Genomic DNA, 19843 nt, shown 5'->3' with positions numbered 1-19843 from the left:
TTAGCTTCCGAACCGGGGAATCTCGAGTTCAAATCCTGATGAAGACCGAGATTTTTAACTCCGACATTTGAAGGACTTCTTTGAGTCCACCCAACGGTCATTGGTAGCTGATACACGTTTTGGAAAGTCAAGGAAATAGAAATTTGAGCTGACCACATGACACCCTTGTTAACCGTCGGTCAAAGAGAAAGGGTTAGTTTACATTGGGCCTATGTTAAAATCACTTTAGCAACTGATTTTATTACTTTTGTAGTATCCTTTAACTTCAAGATTGAAGCGAAAATTGGATATTTACAAAAAAAAGAGATCATGTAGAGTTGTGTAGACCTATTATTGGATTAAAATTTTAGATTCATAATTGAACAAAATGTCACACTTGAAGGGGTAGCAATCTTTTAATAATCTTGAATTCTTTGAAGTTTATTCACCGTGGACAAACAAAAACTTTAGTGTCAATATAAGACATAAGGACTAGATTTCATTGTCTGTATTTAATGCATCCATTTTTGCTTTATTTCATTAGTCACCAACCACAAACATAACGCAGCAACCTTCAAGACAAGCGTCATAGCCTTTGAGATTGGTTCCTTTAAAGCAATCGGACAGAGTTTCACAAACTTCTGGAAAAAAAAGAAGAAGAAATTAACCAAATATAACAGTACTAGACATATGTTACCCGCGACCCGCGGGTCTTTATTTGCGCATTACTTTCGATATAGTCACTGAGAGTGTTTTGTAAACAATTAAACGAAATAATAATGTAATAAGTAGGCTAAAGCGAATGTGTCAATGTAAAAATAGCTAATAGGCTTAAATCCATTTTTTTTTTAAATTAAAACATTTGCTTTTGAATAATCTAGTGGATTGGATTTAGATGTATGTTAAACGTAGCTAATGATCCTTTCACGTTATTTCTCTTTCGCTACGAAAATAAAATTAGTTTTGCGAAAATGGTTTACCCAAAGTCGATACATTCTTATCTATTAAAAACGAAAAGAGCGATAGCTTTGTTAAATAAATGGGATTATAAAGTGAACAATTAAACGAAATAATTTTTAGTACGCGAGTCATGAATGAATATAGATCTAGGCCTATCTCAACTCCGCTTCGCAGCTTTCGTAGACGAATGTAGCTTTAGAAAACCAAATTTGAATGTTTATTTGATCAAAATATGAAATGAATGGACTTTAATTAATATGTTTATGTGTTAAAGTATAAGACTATATGTGCGAAGAGAAGTTTTATCATCTTAGTGTTGAATTAGAGTTTTAGATCTAGGGATGGGATTATAAAGTAACAATAAAACGAAATAATTTTTAGTACGCGATTCATGAATGAATATAGATCTAGGCCTTTAACTCGGCTTCGCAGCTTTCGTAAACGAATGTAGCTTTAGAAAACCAAATTTGAATGTTTATTTGATCAAAATATGAAATGAATGGACTTTAATTAATATGTTTATGTGTTAAAGTATAAGACTATCTGTGCGAAGAGAAGTTTTATCATCTTAGAGTTGAATTAGAGTTTTAGATCTAGGGATGGGATTATAAAGTAAACAATTAAACGAATTAATATTTAGTACGTGATTCATTACGGTAGGCTATTGTCTAATGAAAGAATGTTCGTCAGGAAATCTGTAGTCACAGATATAAGGAACTAATTTATGTAAAAAATGCTTTCGAAACACAAAATCGAAGGTTAATTTTATTATATAATGAAATCAATGAATCTTCTTTTGTCTTTTCATGTGTCAAAGTAAAAAACTATCTTCGCAAAGTGTATTTCTTAAAATTAGATCTAGGTCTAAATCCTTTCTATCCTTTCTCATGTCAACATTGTAGACATGGCCTAGATCCATAAAATACTATAGCTGTAATAGAGTCGGACAACTTTTTTTTTTTTGAGGGTCTTACATTTGTTTTAGGGCTACAATACATTCACTAAGGTCTAAGTTGGTACCCAAGGAACATTCCTGCCTAGTTTTATCAAGATTGGTCAAGCGGTTTTGATGTCTATAAGTAACATACATACATACATACCCCTCACATTCTACTTTATAATATAGAAGATAGACATATGTTACCCGCGACCCGCGGGTCTTTATTTGCGCATTACTTTCGATATAGTCACTGTTTTGTAAACAATTAAACGAAATAATAATGTAATAAGTAAAGCGAATGTGTCAATGTAAAAATAGTGTGAATGAAGCTATCAAATCAAAATAGCTAATAGGCTTAAATCCATTTTTTTTTCAAATTAAAACATTTGCTTGTAAGGCCTACATATATTTGATTAAAATTTGAGATGAATAGACTAAATTTTGTATGTTCATGTGTATAAAGTATAAAGTAGATCTTGAGGTAGACATAGATCTAAATCTACACTAACAGGAACTAATTTATGTAAAAAATGCTTTTGGATAATCTAGTGGATTGGATTTAGATGTATGTTAAACGTAGCTAATGATCCTTTCACGTTATTTCTCTTTCGCTACGAAAATTAAATTAGTTTTGCGAAAATGGGCTTACCCGAAGTCGATACATTCTTATCTATTAAAAACGAAAAGAGCGATAGCTTTGTTAAATGAATGGGATTATAAAGTGAACAATTAAACGAAATAATTTTTAGTACGCGATTCATGAATGAATATAGATCTAGGCCTATCTCAACTCGGCTTCGCAGCTTTCGTAAACGAATGTAGCTTTAGAAAACCAAATTTGAATGTTTATTTGATCAAAATATGAAATGAATGGACTTTAATTAATATGTTTATGTGTTAAAGTATAAAACTATCTGTTCGAAGAGAAGTTTTATCATCTTAGAGTTGAATTAGAGTTTTAGATCTAGGGATGGGATTATAAAGTAAACAATTAAACGAATTAATATTTAGTACGCGATTCATTACGGAATTGTCTAATGAAAGAATGTTCGTCAGGAAATCTGTAATCACAGATATAAGGAACTAATTAATGTAAAAAATGCTTTTGAAACACAAAATTGAAGGTTAATTTTATTATATAATGAAATCAATGGATCTTCTTTTGTATTTTCATGTGTCAAAGTAAAAAACTATCTGCGCAAAGTGTATTTCTTAAAATTAGATCTAGGTCTAAATCCTTTCTATCTTTTCTCATGTCAACATTGTAGACATGGCCTAGATCCATAAAATACTATAGCTGTAATAGAGTCGGACAACTTTATTTTTTTTGAGGGTCTTAAGTTTGTTTTAGGGCTACAATACATACACTACGGTCTAAGTTGGTACCCAAGGAACATTCCTGCCTAGTTTTATCAAGATTGGTCTAGCGGTTTTGATGTCTATAAGTAACATACATACATACATACCCCTCACATTCTACTTTATAATATAGATAATAATAATAATAATAATAACTGATAAAGGGACTACGATGAATTTTGTTTCCGTTTAACGAAACGCGACCCTGCTGCTCCAAAGAATGAATACTCGTTCTTTTCTAACATAATAATAATAATAATAATAATGGCAATGGCTTCGATTACGAAGATTAAGGATGAGTGCAGTGTTTCAAGTGACTACGCAAACTCAGTTGCGACCTGCCTATTTTCCCGCATCTCATGCAGAGCAGACAAAGCCGTTGTCCACTGGCGATATATTTAAGCTTTCTTTCCGTCTTCTGCGTCTTTCTTCAATAATGGCTTTTCTTTGAGTCTCAAATGTTTGTCCCGCAGCTTTTGTGAGAGCTCTCCAATGTCTCTTTTAGAGGCCATCTGCTGCCAGCTACTTTCCTTTATGCCAGTGAGGGCGAAATAGCACCTGACTTAATCTTTATAGGGCTTACGGGGGGCGGGGGTTCCTCGGTTATGCCACGCCGTCCTCTTTTAAGCTCACCAAAGAAGATCACCTTTGGCATGCAGTCGTCTCCCATGCGTTATAGGTTTCCGACCCAATGGTAATTAGTGCTTCTAGACTGTCCACACCTGCCTCCACCAGAACATAGTTATTTGTGATGTATTCTTGCCAGCGTATGTCCATCATGAAGTGAAGGCATCTTTGATGGAAGCGTTCGACGAGCCTTAAATGTCTTCGTTCAAGCACCGAGGTCTCAGAGCCATACAAGAGTGTAGTGAGAACCATTGCTTTATAAACATTGATTTTCGTTGCTTGGTGAAGAGTACTATTTCGCCATTTACTAATTTACTCTCAGTCTGAGGCGACCAAAAAACTCTTTTATTTCTCTGGACAGTGACACATCGTTGGACACTGAGCTGCCTGGTAGGTCAAGTGGTCGACAAAAAGCTGGACATTCACATTAATTTGTGGATCTGGATTGGTTCCCATTGGGACTTCTGAATCATTTTTTAGTTTGATGGACAGACAGAACGAGGCAGCAGCCACAGAAAATTCATGAAGTTAAAGCTCCTACTCTGTGTGCGCAAGAATGCCGCAATCGTCCGCATGGAGCAGCGCAGTAACAAATCATCTCTTTAATTTTTGAATGGGAGAGCAGGCGCCGTATGTAAATTATGTCTCATTATTTTATTTAGCATTGCTCCAAAGAATACTGCAAAGAGTGTCGGAGCCAGCACACAACACTGCTTAGCACTTTCTTCAACACTTTCTCTAAAGGGAAGTGAGCTGACCTGTCTCCGTTGTATCTGATTTGACCTTTTGACCCTCATGCAGTTGCTTCAGAATGGCTATATATATATTTATATAGAGACAAAGCTTATATAAGGGAAAACACCAAACAATAACTGCCCTATCTCTCATTGCTGCAAGGTTTAATTCTAATTGAATAACTAATTAATCAATGTTTGATTAATTGGTGTGTTGTCTTTGACTATAAATAATTGTGCAAAATTTCAACTTGATCTTGGAAGTAGGAGAAAAAAGTAAAAATTTCTTTTTTAAAAAGGCAATTCCTCCTTTATACAGCTGACAACCTTTGGTAGAGCGATGATTTTAGTCTTAATAATTAATGAATGATAGATATTAAAAACATGAAAAACGCTTTTACCCCGTCCATCCAGTATCTGTATCCGCCTACGCTTCGGTTTACAAGAAGAGTTTGCTAGCTTAATAGAGGAATTATTTTACAAAATGTTAAGGAATCCTCCCAGACAGCACAGAGAAGAAGTTTGTAAACAAAAAAAATAAATAATTTAAATATTCAGAAAGACACAAAGATAAAGGCACCTTTCTGATTCCACATACTAGGACTAATTCTTACAACTACTCTTTCTTCCCTAGTGCTATTTAAGAATTGGACGGGTTGCCTGAATCAGTCAGAGAAACCAATGTCTCTAATTAATATGCAAAACTAGATGAGCACATGGGTAATTATATTCTGTTTTGAAGAAATATCTGTAACTTAGAAGAAGATGTTTTTTTGTATGCAAAATGTCGGAGCTTAAATTAACTCTAATGCTTTACCTTTAGAGTTGTTAGATAATTCCTTAAAATCATATATTCAACTGGAGGCGCGGTGGCTGAGAGGTAAAGCACTTCGCTTCTGAACAGAGAACCAGTGTTCGAATCCTGGTGACTTCTAGGATTTTTTAATTCCGGGATATTTAAGCGCCTCTGAGTCGATCCTGCTCTAATGGGTACCTGACATTAGTTGGGGAAAGTAAAGGCAGTTGGTCATTGTGCTGGCCTCATGAAAACCTCGTTAACCGTGGGCCACAGAAACAGATGATCTTTACATCATCTGCCCTATACATCGCAAGGTCTGAAAGGGGGCCTTTACTTCTTTTAAATACTCAACTAATAAATGTGTGCATTTCATTAGTGCTATTAGCGTGGATAAGGTTAATGTTAAGACATACTTCTGAATAGACACTCTTCTGGTCTCCTTGTTAGTCTGACTGTAGTTATGTAATCATTAGATTCTTCAGTCTGAGAAACGGCTACTGTAGTTATGTAATCATTAGATTCTTCTGTCTGAGAAACGGTTACTGTGGACAAGAAAGAGTACCATACATTGTAACTAGACCTTTACATCATCTGCCCTATAGACCACAAGGTCTGAAAGGGGAACTTTACTTTTGAGTCCAACCAACTCTAAGGAGGCTGTGATGACACCTGCTCGTTAACTGTTGGCCAAAGAAACAAATGACCATAACATCATCTGCCCTATAGATCACAAGGTCTGAAAGGGGAACCTTTATTTTTTTTTTACTTAACTAGCTATTTGGTTATTTTTTTTATTGATTCATGTGTTGTCTTCGACAATAAATAATAGTGCAAAGTTTCAACTTGATTCGAGAATGGATTTTTTTAAAAGATATTTATTTTCATTTTGCTTCTACTGTGTTTCTTATTGGAATGTATGCAAAATGCTAATATTATTATAGCTCAGAATAGATTTATATGGATTTTGTTTTTAATGTACACATTACTACATAATGATAATGTAGATGATATTGTCTCCCTCATTCATTTCAAACTAAACATACCCCGCACCGTTCCACACCCTCTCACTTTATGATAACCAGTATCAAATATATAAAAAAAAATGGTAACAAATTACCTCCAACTATAGCCATGCACAGCAGAAAATAAAGGGAAGAACGCATTTTTCAAATCTGAGGAAGAAACCAAAGAAATCCTGATTGTGATTAGTGGCGGATTATTTAGGGGGGGGGGGGTGGCATCCTCTCCAGGAACCGGGGCTGAAGTGGACAATGTAATAGGGAGATTCTATTGTCACCGTCAACACATGATGCAGATATGATGGGGACCTCATATGGCACTCTTCATGGTTCTCGTGTACTGCTAGGTCATCTCTTTTGCGATTCAACAAGAATTAGATCTTAAATTAGCGAATATAGTAATTAGGGCAAATAGGTACCTAACTTCCCTTTATCCTGTTTTAAAGTAGAAAGTAAAGTAAATAGTCAGTCTCTGGTACACATGCTTCTAATATCACAGGTGGAGGAATTAACTATGTAACTAGGCAGCATCCTTTTAGGCCACTATTCTTAACTTATGTCTCCCATTTGTCGTGTTTTCGCGCATATGTCCCCCGCACTCGCGTATAACCCGCACCTATATATATATATATATATATATATCCAGCTTGTGCTAAGCGTAACGCCGTAAACTACTGGTACAGAAAAGATTATCGTCGATACTTTTTGTTTTTTTGAAGTTTAGAATGAGATGTTCATAAAGCTTTCCAATATACATTTCACAACCACACAGTGAACTGTAGGTGGTATATACACCCACTGGTATGTCCATAGTTTTCGTGATGCTATATTTATGAGTAAATATAATTGTCTATACCCCGCACCTTTGTATACCCGCACACCTGTTATCCGTTCAGGAGAAAACTTGTATAATCCGCGGGTAATATGCCCGAACATACGGTACACTGGAGTGGTTTAAATATAAATCTTTCTCTTCGTCGGGATTCAAACTCGAGTGCTTTGATCCACTTATCTGAAAACTAAAAAAAAAATTAAAGACAAATATTTGGACTGGACTCAAACATTACTACATAACAGTAAAACTTTCAAGTGTTACCATGAAATGTGTCTTACTAGGTATCATATAGAAGGTGCATTGGCTGATTGGTAAAGCGCGTGGCTTCCAAACTGGGGTGGCGGGTTCGAATTCTGAAGACTAGGTTTTTTACTTTCGGGATCTTTAAGGCGCCTCTGAGTCCACCCAGCTCTAATGGGCACCTGCCATTTGTTGGTCTCTGAGCTAGCCACATTTGTTTCACTATGAACTGCCCTACAGATCGCAAGGTCTTAAAGGGAAACTTTACTTTACTTAGTTCAAGTAGTTTACTTCACTCAGAATGAGCGAAAAATTATTTTTTACTACATCATTTGTTATAGTACTTGTAGTCTATTAATTTATGTCTAGAGTCAATTTGAAATTGTGTACAACTATTCATTGGCAATGACAAAATACGAATAAAAAACAACAACTAATCAATCAATTAGTGATAATTAATTCATTTTATTTTTATAGAAAAAGGGGAGGTAACGTTTTTTTAAAATGGTAATTCCGAGAGTATGGTGACCTTCCTTGCACTATTTTAAAGCTTTGTTAAAAAAACAAAACTAGCTAACATTGTGAGGGTTTAAATAGTCGAAACGGTCGATCAATTTTAATAAAATCTCACAATTAATTTTTGTCTCCCTTGTAAAGAGTTAATCGAGCGTTTAGAAGCTCAAACTGTGTGTCATGGATTAATTTAAAGTTGACCGATTTATACAGACATAATGAGGAAACTTTGGACTGTACATTATAATTATTGCCCCCTTCAGACACGAAGCGAGTATGGATCATCTCATAGAAATGAGACGAATGCCTGGACATTAACTTTGACCGGAACGATGTCGCCAACACAGCAGTTTCTCTTCTATCAACGTAACTGATGTTTCCAAAGGAGAGGAAAGTTTGGGCTCAGCGACATCGCAGGCTTGGCAATGTTTGCTGCTAACTGCCTGAGAGTAAACTTCCGAAGCCTCTTCCATGTTTGAGTATAGCTGCAAGAAAGTAAAGGTTTTTATTCCGAGTTTTCCTTCTCCTAGGTGGGTAAGTAGGTAGGTTAACGAGCCCTTCCTGCCAGAAACTTTAACTCTTTCTCTCCATAATTATTTTTCCACATTTCGGTGGAATTATTCCTTTTGGTCATTACTATTTCACTCCCCTGTTATGATTAAGCTTCAATAACTTCTTCGTTTGTGATCAGATAATGTTTTGTTTGTTATAGAATTAAAGGGGAATGCATGCCCTTTTGATATAACACAAAGTAAAGTTTATAAAATTAATCATTAATTTAATTTAAGGAGGTCAAATCAACGATGGTAGCCTCAATTAGGAGAGAAAGAGTTAAGTACCATTTATTTGCCTTCGCCCCTTCTCCTGTTAGTGAAAACAGCTCCGCCAGACTCAATATTGGAATTACACGTGAAGACCAAGCTGGACTGGTTGTCAGAGGCTATTTGAGACACTTGCAAATTGGAAGCATTTTATAGGTAGTGGAGTGCTTATATCCATTATCACTTCCGGCAATACAGCAAATATAAAAAAATGAATTGGCATTAATTATAAAAGATTTAAAATTAAGCAAATTATAAATGTTTTGTTATTCTAATATAGTAAGTAAAGTTCCCGTTTCAGAACTTGCGATCTATGGGCCAGACGATGTAAAGGTCATCTGTTTCTGTGGCCTACGGTTAACGAGAGTGTCATGTGACCAGCACAACGACCAACCGCCGTTACTTTCCCCATCTAATCTCAGGTACCCATTAGAGCTGGTGGCTGATCGGTTAAGCGCTTGGCTTCCGAACCGGAGTCCCGGGCTCGAATCCTGGTAAAGATTGGTATTCTACTAGAAAGATAATACAATTTTTGACAAAAGGCCTAAAAAGTAAACGTTGCTAGGATACACAGTAATTTACCTCTTTGTAAAGAGATGTCCGACACCTTAGAAAGTAAACGTTGCTAGGATACACAGTAATTTACCTCTTTGTAAAGAGATGTCCGACAACATAGACAACAAACGATATTAATCGAAGCTAAGCTATTTACTGGACTTCAAATACAATGGATCTTAATTGAAATTTAAAGATCAATGACCTGTCTTGTACCCACCTTAAAAAAGAACAACTTGAGTTAATCACCAGGGCTTCTCACACAGTCAAAGTGCATTTATTGATTATTAACACCTTTTATTTTAAATGAATTAAAACCCTTAAAAAGAGCCAATAGGATGTAAGTAGTTTCTATAACAAAACACAATTAAGTAATACAAAAAATAACGAAACCGTGTGACATAAAAATCTATTAAAAAAATATACAGGGAAATTACTAAAGTCTTTCAATATCTCCCCCAATATAACTATATTTATCTAAGATTTAACGTGAAAATTTTAAAATATTAATTACAGGCTTAATTAAAAAGAAGCTACTAGATTAACCCTTAAAGTGCTGAACTGTTTTACATTGAGTGCATATACAATTCTGATGCTTAGAGGCTAAACTATCTCACGCGCTTTAAGGGTTAAAGCTGTTATATTCATGACGGACAAAGAATGAAGATGTCATCATGGCTAGAAACACAAAAACACTTCAATCTAGTCATCAAATCTCTTTATTCTCTTTATGCACACAGAAAAATTTTATGTCAAAAAAACGAACAAACCCTATATACGGAGTTTTGATTGCTCGAAGTGAATACATCAATTTTTATTCATAAAAATAAGACAGCATCCGTCAAAACAAGCTTCATAGTCACGGAGATTTGTTCCTTGGAAGCAGTCAGAGAGAGTTCGACAGCCTTCTTAAAAAAAGAAAAAAGAAATAATTAATTTTGTTAACTTTTCCTTTGCTATTAGTTTTGTTAAAAGAATATAAACAAATTAAAAATCCTTCCGCCCATGTTCCAACCTGGTGTAAATTGTATTAGATCAGAAGTCTGGTCATTGATGTAAATTGTATTAGTTCAGATGGATGTAAATTGTATTAGTTCTGCAATAAGGTCATTGATGTAAATTCCTTTACCGCTTGGCCATCAGAGAATCTATGTTTACAATTCAACATAATTAACTATAGTAATCGCTGTCTTTCATTATTTTAAATAAAACCTATTAGCCAACAATATGTTAATCTTGGACAAGTTAGGATAGTGTCAAGACATACTTTTGAATTGACAATCCTCTGGTCTCCTTGTTGGTCTGATTGTAGTTCTGTAACCATAAGATTCTGGCTGACAAACGGCTACTGTAGACAACAAAAATCCACGTTGTAACGATGCATTGTATTTATGACCCTTAATATTTTAAAAATAAATAAGTTCTGCAGCCATCTAAACAACAGTGAAGGCATCTTAAATAAGGACATATGCTAGAAAGGCAAATGTCTATTTAATTTAACAAATAAATTATAAATACGAGTTACATGTTTATAGCTTTAATAGGCTGTAAGTTTTAGTTTGTATTTATCCTCCATCTGAAAACAATAAAGTTCATAGAATACTAATGAAACCTGTTATAATAGACATACTATACTATGACAGAATGAAAACTCCAACCCTACTTTGCACAGTTTTATCTATAATTATTATGTTAGAAACGGGCGTGTATTCGTTCGCGGACAATGCCAGGGTCGAGTTTCGTTCAAGAGAAACAGAATTCATCGTAGTCCCTTCTTCAGTTTTGACTGAGGAATTTTCTGGTGATGTGGTTAAAACTGAAACGAAGATTTTCTTACCAAACATTATTGTAATGAATAGTTTATTTTAAAAATGCATAAACATACAACAAAGAATAACGACCTGACTTTGTCGCTGTAAGTTACTTAGACTGAAACCAGTCACATTAGAAAAACATTTTTTTAAAATCTGACTGCAGTCCATCAGAGCTCAAGGAAATAGTGAACTGTTTTCTACGAACCAATTATCCTAGCAATCAGTGGATCAGAGTTTACACGGATGGCTCATCCCATAAAGCCACTTCGAATGGAGGAGCTGGAATACTCATCGAATGGCCAGATGGAGAAAAACTAGAAAAATCCATTGCAACTGGAGAGGTCTCTGACAGTCACAGAGCAGAAAGGGAAGCACTAGCACTAGCTGCTACCATGCTAGCAAATCATCCAAGTTCCCCACACAGTCAGATTGTCTTTCTAACCGATGCAAAAACAACCCTCCAAAGCTTGGAAAACTGATTCCTCTTATATAAAAAATCTCAGAACAGCACTTACAAAGCTCAACAACAACAGCAAAAAAACTGTTATTCAATGGATACCAGCTCATATACAACTAGAAGGAAATGAGAAGGCTGACACACTCGCCAAGAGTGGGAGAACTAACTCACAATTAAACTCTGCACTCTATCCAGAAGAAATGAAGAAATTAATTGTAAATTAAATAAATGAGAAATGGGCGAGCTCTCATCCAAACCACAAGAAAGATTATGCTTACAATAAACTATCCCAAGATCAACGTCTAATCTTTCGACTCAGGACCGGACACAACAGAATGCGACAACACATGTACCGGAAGCACAAAATTGGAACCAGTGAAATCTGCCCAAGTGGAGCGTCACCAGAGAATGCTGACCACGTCCTCCAAAACTGCTCTTTTCCAAGAGGCCCGTACAAGACACTGCCCCCCCAAAACACACCAATACAAAGAAAACTATATGGAGAGCTCCCTGATTTGGAAACCACTGCGCAGTTCATCTCATGTATTGGTCTAGTCATCTGAACACTCCAACAAAATAAATGAGAACGAAGAAGAAGAGAAGAAGAAGAAAAACATATCTCCGGACCAAAGATGACTGCTTGGTCAGTTCGCCCAGTTTTAACCTTGCCCAGTCGCTCCTTGCATTCCTGCAAGAGGTTTAGCTAGGACTGAATTATCTTATTTCCTAATAGAAGATGTAAAACTTCTCAAACGAAGAAGAGAAGTAAGACGAAATGAAACACAAAAGTGTTCAGTGTTCTCTAGAGGCTGCAAGCTGTTTATACTTTAAACACAAGACTTTGATCAGGATTTAATTTTTAATGTATATTTTACCACGAGATCTGGAAATAATGTTGATGTTAATTATATAGTCTAGTGCTTTTCTCCTTCATTCAATCGAGACCATTCATTATATAAGGCTTGAACACTGACTTGAACGGCACAACCTATGGGCAACGGGCTACTGATCCAAATTGCCCACAGGTTGTGATGTTGCAGGTCAGTGTTCAGGCCATATATAATGAATTTTATAGATCCAATACCCCAACCATTTATTGGTATCCCATCTTAATAAAAGAATTTTTTTAACATTACCTAAAACTATGACCATAACCAACAGAAGACATATCAAAGAACGCATTTTAGATATCTGAGGGCAAAAAGAAACAAGCAATATATAAAAATACTTTTAAAAAAATGAGAAATAACCTGTAATTATCTAAGGGGATAAACTCTACATATTTAACCATATTTATGAATGGTTATGGATTTATTTCCCTAGTTGGTATCACACAACGTAATTAATTACTAGCAATTAATTGATTAATAGGTTAATTGGTTATTTTTTTTTATTATTGATTCATGTCCTGTCTATGCCAATGAATAATTGTGCAAAATTTCAACTTGATAAGAGAATGAGTGTGGAAAAAAATAAGGTGTTCAAACTTTTTACCAAATTGGCAGACAGAGTGAGTTAGTAAAAAAAAAACAACATTATCGTGAAAGGTTCCCATTTCAGACCTTGCAATCTATAGGGCAGATGATGTTAGGGTCATCTATTTATTTGGCTTACGGTTAAAACAAGCAAGGTGTCAAGTAGCCAGCACAACAACCAACCGCTTTTACTTTCCCCAACTAAAGTCAGGTACACATTAGAGTTGGGGTGGACTCATGGGTGTCCTAAAAATCCCGTAATTCAAAATTCCAGTCTACATTGAGATTCAACCCAGGAACCAGGTTGGTTAGTCAAACGCTTAACTACCGCGCCCCCCGAAAATTAAAATAGCGATAAGCGATCATACACAGTAGTTACACGGACTTCCCACTTTCACAGACTTTAACAAGGGAGAGTCAATGTCACTGTCACTCTTCCATTAGTCAATGAATGTGATTTATCATTATTAGACCTGGATGGACTACATATAAATATTTATCCTCGTCGGGATTCAAACTCGAGCGCTTTGATTCCACTTTTTTTGTTTTCAAAACAAGAGATAGAAGACAAATACACGGAATATATTTTGTCCCTTCAAAACGGCGTAACATATACAAACACGCGTGGCTAGGCCTCTAATGCTCAGATTTAAATTTAAAATATCAATTATTACGAGGAATCGAACTCAACTGTCTCGCCTTTGGTTACTAAATGCTTTACCCCTCCACCATCACAATATCACAATTAACGTTCAAGTGTCCTTACTGTATAGGTATCAGATATTATAAAGAATCTTTTTAAATAACAAAATCATTTTCTAAAAGTGAAGATTTAAAATGAAGCTACTTGTTTTTTTTAAAGAGAGATCTATCAATTAAGAATAGATTCGTTTTCTCTGCCGGAACACGTAATGTTTAATACCGGAGCTTCACCTGATTATCTGACATGGAAGTACCCTAAAAGAGCGTGACACAAAATTTAAAATAATCTTCTGCTTGAATTCATACACGGTAGAACTACTTAGAGTCCAGTTTGGTCTGGCCATTTTGAAGCCATGAAAAAAAAATTTAAATTTTAACTTTTTAAAAACTTTAACCAATTTTATAAATTTTAACTTTAACAAATATAACCATACTAGAAATACAAGTATTTGTATAAATTGAAGTTATTTTGGCACAACATCTACAATACTACGGAATGAATGCGTCAGTTAAACACAATATCTTACTACTTTGTTATATGCCCAAAGTCAGAGGAAATATAAACAAATGGTTAAGGATAAACTATCAACTTGTCTTCAAATGCACCGGATCTTAATTAAAGTTATAAGATACATGATCTGTGTTGAGTCCTCCTTGAAAACAACAACTACAGGTTACAGGGCTTCTCAAACAGTTTATTATTCCATGTGCTAGGACAAATCCGTGCTGCTGCTCCTTCTTCCCTACAGAGAATGGCTTGGGTTGTCATGAATCAGCCGAGAAAACCAACGACTTGGCAGAGTTCAAGTCATTGATTAACATGTATGACTAGATTGACAAATTAAATGCGTAGGACGTAATTATCTTCTATTTTGAAGTAACGTCTGTAATCTGTAAGATAAGTATTTTGTATTAATCACATCACATATAAATGATAGTGCAGTATGTGACACCATCTCCATGGTTACAGTTTGTTTCTACCTATACTAATAATGACTGCTCAGAATTAGCATTTTTTGTGACTTAGTTTTCTTAAGACAAGATTATAAATGTTACTATATCAATATTCGCAGTATCTTTCTTTTAACTTTTTAAAATATGTTTTAAATATATACAAGTATTTAATTACATGCCTGCAGATTATCAGAGTTGGACAACAATCACAACATTGAATGAAACGAGTTTATATTCACTGGTAAAAAAGTTTGTACACGTTAATTGTACACACCCAATCTCAGATCAATATGAAATTTTGAATAATCATTTCTTTTACATGCCAACACTAGAATCAATAAAAAATAAAATCGGCAATTAATTATTTTGTTTGTTATCTCGAACAAGGGAAATAAATTTTACTTGACTGAAGAGGTGGTATAAGCTGAATTAGTCCCCTTTCTATGTCGCCATTCTAAAGGGAAACAAACAATATTTAAATGTACAATCTTCTCTAGTAATAGTAATCCATTAGCAGAGTGGTTAGAACGTCTGCCCGAGGAGGCGTGAGCCACGAGTTCGATTTCAGGTCGTTCCAATTATGGTAAAATCCAATCAGACAAGTGATAGGATCATAGCGTATTGAGAAAGTGATTCGATCATAGCGTATTGAGAAAGCTAAAAGCATGAAATAACGCTAAACAAAAACAATAGGTAAAAATATTAATAATCGCACTGATTTATTATTGTTGGTTTACATCTATTACAAACTAATTATAAGAGTGATCCAATTTCACACTTCGTATAAGTTTTTTACAAGAGTATTTTTTATGTTTTTCTTATTTTAAATATACACATTTCTACCTGTTACGGTGTGTGCGAGTGTATGTCTATATTGCAATAAAAGTTATATTTAGTTTTGTTCACAACAGTAGTTTATTCCATTTATATCAAGTTTTACAATTCAAAATATAATACGCCTACAACGGTTTACTTTTCTACTAACAATCTGGTGCTACAGGTCAGCGACAGACAACGACACCATCGAGTGGATAACAAGTGTATATGTATGAGGAAGCTCTGTACTCTTGCTACTGTTTTTATAAAGGAAATAATATTTACTTAAAGAGTTAATGTAAATCCTCCTTTTGACTTATAAGCTTCAGAATTTCTTGAAGATTATCGTTGTCCTAATCCCGTGCAAGATGTCAGAGAATGACAGCAATCGGGGTTCGAACCCCGGACCATCGAGACGAGAGTCCGGTACTCTCATCACACGACCAGGCAGCCATTATTTTTTACAGTGGTCCATGTTAAAGTGGAATTATGAGGCCAGCACAACCACGAACGATTTAAATTTCCACAATTTAATATGAAAAACCCATTAAGTGACTTAAGATTTTAGCTTGAGACCCTGGCAAGCAGCCCTGACCAGATCCTTAGTAGAAGCAAAGATTTATGACACGAGTCGAGTCCGTCATGTTGTAAGGAATGTGAACTAGTTTGCGCGGATCCTAAATTGTTACATATTGTGAAGGCGGGTAGGTACATATTGTGAAGGCGGGTAGGTACATATTGTGAAGGTGGGTAAGCACATATTGTGAAGGTGGGTAGGTACATATTGTGAAGGTGGGTAGGTACATATTGTGAAGGCGGGTAGGTACATATTGTGAAGGCGGGTAGGTACATATTGTGAAGGTGGGTAAGCACATATTGTGAAGGTGGGTAGGTACATATTGTGAAGGTGGGTAGGTACATATTGTGAAGGTGGGTAGGTACATATTGTGAAGGTGGGTAGGTACATATTGTGAAGGTGGGTAGGTACATATTGTGAAGGCGGGTAGGTACATATTGTGAAGGTGGGTAGGTACATATTGTGAAGGCGGGTAGGTACATATTGTGAAGGCGGGTAGGTACATATTGTGAAGGTGGGTAGGTACATATTGTGGAGAAGGGTAGGTACATATTGTGAAGGTGGGTAGGTACATATTGTGAAGGTGGGTAGGTACATATTGTGAAGGCGGGTAGGTACATATTGTGAAGGTGGGTAGGTACATATTGTGAAGGCGGGTAGGTACATATTGTGAAGGCGGGTAGGTACATATTGTGAAGGCGGGTAGGTACATATTGTGAAGGCGGGTAGGTACATATTGTGGAGATGAATAGGCACATATTGGGAAGATTATTTTTAGAACATTGTGAACAGGGTAAGCACATATTGCTACCTATTGCGTAAAAGCCGATGGTGTAGAAAATGAGGCGAATGCTGGGCTACCTTTTGAAATTCAGATTGTTCTCTGTCGCTACCACAGCAAAGGTGACGAAGCAATCACTTTAATTCTAGTAAAAAAAATCAATATTTTCCCCCGTAAATTACAGAATTCAAATTTTTTAAGTAACAGAAAAATCGGTAAGATGAAACCACTTTACCAACTTACACTTAAGACTACTGTTATTTGTCTTCCATGACATACTTAGATTTTAAGTTCTCGAAGATCTGAAGCGAATATTATAATGGGCTTCGTTGTTAATAACAAACAAAAAAAATATGGACTATTATTAAATAATATTATTAGAATCATAACGAACAAAAATTGCTGTTTTTAAGGAAGATGTCACAGTGACATAATGAAAGAAGCACTGACATATATTCATCAAATCTTTATTCACGTTGTGCTCACAGAAAAAGAAAGTTGTTGTTGTTTTTTTGTCGATAAACTACAGACGTAATAATTAGATTGGAATTAATTAATTGGAGTCTTCAATGTATCATCTTTTCACCATCAGAATTCAGACATCAAACCATAAAAATGACGCAGCAACCATCAAGGCACTCTTCGTAATGTCGGATGTTGGTTCCTAGGAAGCAATCTGCAAGGGTTTGACAACCTTCTGGAGAAAAATAATCAATAAAATGCTTTTCTTACTTTTTCTTTTATTATTTGCTATTTTATTATTTGATTAAAGAAAGAGATCGTTTCGTCCATGTTTCAACCAGGTCACAAGTCACAGGTCTCTTTGTTTAGCGAATTGTCCTTAATCACCAATGAGGTCATTTACGTAATTTCATTAGTTCAGTAAATTAGGTCATTTACGTAAATTGTATTACTTTAGCAATCAGATATCAAATCTATTCAAACCTAATAAAATACTCAGAAAGACAAATATAAAGGCACATTTCTTGTTCTATATGCTGTTAGGGCATGGTATGGGTTGCCTGAATCAGCCAGAAAAAAATCAATGTCTTGGCAGAGTTTAACTCGTTGATTAACATGCATGCCTACGTTGACCTAGGGACATGCGTATGACGTAATCAACTTCTTTTTTTCGAAGTAACGTGTGTATTCTATAAGATAACATTTTTAAAAAATGTGTATAAATTATTTCAGTTCGGCTATCATGACTTTTATATGTATTGTCTATATTGAGCAACAAGTTGTTGTTGTTTTTTTTTTTAAGCTCAGCAATTACACCATGCGTGTAATTGTTTTAATTTGGTAATATTATTGGACCGAGAAGACACGACTTTCGAGCTGAGATTTTGAACTTTAGAAATTTTAGGACACCCCTAAGTCCCTCAACAATGACTAGTAAGTAAAGTTCCCCTTTCAGACCTTACGATCTATAGGGCAGATGATGTAAAGGTTGTCTGTTCCTGTGGCTCACGGTTAACGAAAGTATCGTTTGGCCAGACCAACGCTCAACCACCTTTACTTTTCCCCAACTAACCTCAGGTACCCATTAGAGCTGAGTGAACTCAGACGTGCCGTAAAGATCTCTAAGTTATAAATCCCAGTCTTCATCAGAATTCGAACCCTGGATCTCTCGATTTTACCACTTAACCAACGCGCCTCCTCAACAAAGATTTGGTGCCTGAAATACATCGGGGACGTTGTGCTGGCCACATGACCTTTTCGTTAACCTCGTCCAGAAAAACAGATAAGCTTTAATCAGCCCCCATAGATTGCAAGGTCTGAAAGGAATAGCTTTACTTTCTTAAAAATAACTTTTTCATATAGTATATTGTAGATTCTTTGAGTTTAATTGACACCCAAACGCTTTAATGCTTGGCCACTAATTCATTTATGTTTATAATTTTACATTTTGACTTATGTTTGATGAACGTATAGCTGTTCTTCATTACTGTCAATAAGAGCTCGTAGGCTACACTAAGTGAATCATGGGACAATTGAGTGTCACTACATACTTTTGAATTGACAATCTTCTGGATTCCGAATTGATTCTGCCTGACGAATGATTACTGTGGACAAAAAAAGAGTTTATTTTAATAGAAGCTGTATACTTATGATCATTAGTACTTCACAAACAAATAATTTCTACAGTCTCAAACAATGACCGCATCTTAAATAAGGTTGTACGTGCCAGGGAAAAGTCGAGTATTACGTTGACATCCTTTTTTTTTTTTTTTTTGGTAACTCAATTGAAACGGTCACGTGACAAGATTCTCAGGACTAGCAAAGACTATACTTAGTACAGAACCAGGAAAATAAAGAGAGATAGGAACGAGAGTTATGGGCGAGGACAGGGTCAAATGAAAAGCAGTCATACAGAGGTTATGACCCTAAATTAAAGGGAGATAACAGTGGACGGGAAGGAACTTGGCAACAAAATACTTGATTATTGAGAACATGAACACTCAAAGTCACTCAGTAATATATGCAAAATGTATGCAAAACAATGTATTTGTTAATTCAGGGGAAGGGATTGTCAGTGTAGACGGATCGTGAGCGCTCATGTTTAAAGCTGAACTAGTTGATCTAATATTTATCCTTGATTCTCTGGTTTGGAGAAATCAAAGAAAAATCAGGTCATTAGCTATATAGGCAAGTGGTTAGAGATCTCTAGTTCTTGTTAGATGTTAATGACAATAGTATTAGGCCTAACTGGCCTATAGCCAAAGATAGACTGTAAAGGATTTCATTTTAATGAACACTTCACCACTAGCGTTGAAATAATGTTAAACTTGATTCTATACGTGGGTGACCCCAAAAGTTTCCGGCCCAACAATAAAAAAAGGTCACAAAGATAGGTTGTATACTATTCACAAACTTCCTTTAGAT

The 19843-nt window shown here is 35.4% G+C and overlaps 1 long non-coding RNA gene across 1 annotated transcript; it reads right to left on the bottom strand.

Annotated features, from left to right (window-relative positions):
• Nucleotides 1–472: 472 nt before the first annotated feature.
• Nucleotides 473–9552, bottom strand: LOC106078404 (uncharacterized). The gene is made up of 4 exons (XR_008778275.1): nt 9409–9552; nt 6516–6570; nt 5812–5940; nt 473–620 (listed from the first exon to the last, which is right to left on the bottom strand). It is a non-coding gene; the product is annotated as an uncharacterized LOC106078404 (long non-coding RNA).
• Between the last annotated feature and the right edge of the window lie 10291 nt (nt 9553–19843).

This window comes from Biomphalaria glabrata, chromosome 6, assembly GCF_947242115.1.
Source record: "Biomphalaria glabrata chromosome 6, xgBioGlab47.1, whole genome shotgun sequence".
Taxonomy (NCBI): Eukaryota; Metazoa; Mollusca; class Gastropoda; family Planorbidae; genus Biomphalaria; species Biomphalaria glabrata.
The sequence above is the reverse complement of the archived record's forward strand: the minus strand, read 5'-3'. Positions and strand labels throughout refer to the sequence as shown.